Source organism: Charadrius vociferus, unplaced genomic scaffold (genome assembly GCF_000708025.1).
Source record: "Charadrius vociferus isolate BGI_N301 unplaced genomic scaffold, ASM70802v2 scaffold39, whole genome shotgun sequence".
Taxonomy (NCBI): Eukaryota; Metazoa; Chordata; class Aves; order Charadriiformes; family Charadriidae; genus Charadrius; species Charadrius vociferus.
The window spans coordinates 3,898,161-3,901,961 of NW_009650188.1; positions in this window are offsets into that span (position 1 = coordinate 3,898,161).

Below are 3,801 nucleotides of genomic sequence, written 5' to 3' on the forward strand. Positions count from 1 at the left end.
GCCGGGCCGTGGTGCCCCACATGGCTCCCTCAGAGCCGCTCCCAGGCCGTGTCCAGGGGAAGACACATAAGGCGTTTGCTTCTGTTGAACATATCCCTTGTAGTCACAAAGGCGTTGGTGTGGAGCAGCCTCCCGGGTTTCTGGAAGTGTACCCTGGGTTAATTTGCCAATGGCGTGCATATCCTGTTAGCGTATAGCAGCAGGAGGCATTTACTGGGATCAAATATTTACAAATACTGGGTTTGTTGCTGGCCTGCCCGCGCCTCATATGGCAAGCAGCAGAGTACTGCATTCAGTGATTCAAAGGGCTGGAAGCAGGGAAGAAAATCTTCCATTGCTGTGCGTGTGTAAAATATTCATGGATGGGATGAGACTAAGAAGAACACTAACAAGGACAGTGAAATAATGGCAAGGGTTTAGCAGAGACACTAATTGACTTTTATTGAGGCTCTGGCAGTTAAACCTGGAGCAACAGAACTAGACTAAGTCCACAAGTTGTAATGGGGTAAGGAGACCTAGAAAGCAGAAATACAGAAAAGGAAACGGGGCAGGCAGGGAAGGGCAGGTTTGTGCCTGTCCTTAAGTAACGGAGGAGTTCGCCATCAGTGAAGAGCGATGCACTGTGGGATTACATGCGCAGAGCTGACTGAAAAATAAGGAAAGTAAAAAGCCCCGCCATCGCCCTTAAATTAAACACTCCATTCAGAAAGATGGTGACAAAACCATAGTTCAGAGAAGGCAGCGCAAGTAATAAGCGAGGGTGTGAGATTAGACAGCAAACAAATCCTCCAGAGCCTGCTGACATTTGCATACAAGGAAACATGAAAGCCACACGTGTGCAGGTGGCTACACAAAGAGTCAGCTGTCACTGACAGTTGCAGCTAAGCACCCTCTGTGCCCGGAGGAAAGTCCCAGTGCCACCACCTCTGGGCACAGGGAATTTTCTGCAAGATCGGGGTAGAACTGAGAGCAGAACCTGGCCATGAGCAACGGGGGTCCTGTGGGAGTGAGAGCCATCAGGGAGACAGGGATGAAATTAAGGATGGCTATTTCAGCAGGAAGATGTTAACAGCTGATGATGTGGCAGGATCCAGCTGTGTGCCACCTCATGCACTTGGCTGTGCTGTATGCTGTCCTCTGCCCTCTCTCCCTCTCCTTACAGCTCTGTGACTTTCCTGGCTGTGAGGTGTATCAGTATCAATCAGGGCAATATTTTTGGAAATAGTTTCTCTTATATTGCTATGGGAAATGATTCACACAATATCAGTTATTGGTACGGAACACGGTCTTTCTCAAGAACACTTGTGCCGCAGAAGCCAGGCCAGGACGGTCAGTGACATGAACCTCTTTCCTCTCTAGTATCCATGCTTTGAACTGGAGGTAGAGGTGACATGGGCTCTTTGTAATTTCAACCTGTCATTTTGAATCACACCAGGATCTTTATCAGCAGGTTTTTTTCAGACAACAGAAGGCATGTTACTCTCAATGGCATTTCCTTTTTAAAACAGCATTCTGTGCTTTGATCAACATGTAAAGGACAGATGAAGAGTTGGGTGCAGTTTGGTTCAAGCTAACAAGCCTGGGATATGAGGAAAAAGAAAGCATTTGCATAATACATAGCTCTGGGCACAGGAGTTAAGGGCCAGTGCAGTCTACAAACATTCTAGCTACAGCAGAGTTAATATGGAGGTACCTCAAAATCAGATTAGAAAGAGAGATGTCTGAACAGATTTCATATACTGAAATCTCCAGACTTAAACTGAAGAAAAGATTAAGTTATGTTGCACAGTACGTTAGTGACTGGCAGCTAGGAAGAAGACTGAGTAAAATTCTCAGGTGAGTTTTAAGGAAAGATGCCATCTAAAACTAACTGGGACTTGGATTTGATTCACTTCCAGTCTACAGCCCTGGCTTGGTTTTGAAAGAACCATTAATCTGACCTTTGCAAGTTCTCCTTGTGTTCTGTATAAATAAGCCTTGAATATCCTTAGCTCGTACCCCTTGAGGGCCTGTCAACAGGCGTTTACTTATCCTTCCCTCTACAAGAGTGTCTGGTCCTGCCATGCGTCAAGCATCTGGTTTAGAAGGGGAACTGGAAATGAAATGCCACGGTGGGCATCCTGCAGAGATGCTCAGCTCTGAGGTGGACGGGCAGCACAATCTGAAACAGCTTCAGCACAGCAGAGGTTTTGATCTATCCCCAGGCAGGGCAGCAGAGAGGCTGGGAGCAGTGAGTGCAGTCACAAGGAGAACCAAATAACCCAGAGGTCACGATGTGCTGAGGGGGTTTTGTCATTCAGATGTGGGTGCGTAGGTGTGGGGGTAAGAAAGAAGAGCTGTGAATAGCTCCTGGGGCCCAGCGGTGTGCGCAAAAGCTGTGCCCTCAGTTAGTGCTTGGAAAGTGGCATGGGGCCGTGGGAATCCACTGGAATTCATCCCTGCAGGAAGTTCTCATCCGCATATAGCACTTCCTTCCCTGGCACGGGCCGCGTGCTGTGCCATGCTCCCATGCCACAAGCCACAGTCTGCGGGGGCATGGTTGGAGGGGAATCAGGAGTGGTGGGCAGAGAGGGGCCGCACTTTCCCAGGAGATCCTCTCTCACATTCTGCACAATGAGGGCCGGGACTCGGGACCCTGTCTGGCAAACCTTTCCACACCTGTTTCACTGTATTGAAGTGGGAAGTTAAAAACCTCACTGAAACTTACAGTCCTATGCAGGGCTGGGAGGAACCTTAGGGCATCGCTTAGGCCGTCCTCTGCCCCAATGCAGGATCAACTCTACTAAAAATTTTCTATACAGGAGTTTGCCTAGTGCGTTTTTTTTTAAAGTCCTCAGCAGTGGAGAGTCCTTACTCTTCCTAAACAACCTATTCCAGCACTTAACCATTCTCACACTTAGAAAACGTCCCTGAATATCTATCCTGAATCGCCCTTGTTGCAATTTGAGCTGGCAACATTTTGTTCTAATCCCCACAGGTAAGAGAAATGTATTCCCTCCTGTCCCTGGAAGCCTTTTATGTATTTGGAAACGGTTATCATGTGTCCCCACGGTCATGTCTTCCCCAGACTGAACGTGCATGGTTCCTGTGGTCCTTCTGCAAAGCCAGACCAAGGGCTGTTCCCGAGACCCCACTGGAGTCTCTCCATCAGCCCTCACCTTTCTCGAAACACGGTACCCAGCAGTGTTCGTTCCCAGCAGAGGGTTGTCTACCGCATCCTGCCTACATTTATACGTCCCAGGTGGTTGTTTGCCTTTTTCACAGCAGCACAGCATTGACTTTTTGATCCACTGTACTCCCGGATCTTTCCGTGTAAAAGAGCTGCCTAGCCAGCAGGTTCCCATCTTGCGTTTTCACGGATGATTACTCCTATCTCAGTGCGGTACTTGGCGCTTGCCCACATGGGCTTGCACCCTACATTTTTGCTGAGTCTTTTTCCATTTTGTCAAGAGCATTTTGACTTTGAATCCTGCCCTCCAGAGTGCTCGCAGCTCCTCCCAGACGGGTCCTGTTTGCCAAAGACATAAGCATAATTTTTATTCTTGGTCTTGGGTCGTTAATAAGCGTTCCTAATAAGCTCAGAGGATCAGGGCCTGGGTGGGGTGAGAGAAGCCAGGGTGGGGGACATATAATGGCGATCCTGCTGGGGACCCCCTCGGTGTGGTGTCAGCGCTGAGGCGAGTGGCGACTCATCGGGCAGAGGGGCAAACCAACCCGGCGGGGAGAGGGAACGAGGGCCGATGCGTCGGGTGGTCGCATCGCCTTTGTCCCCGGGAGGGCGGCGGCGAGGTGCGGGCCCAT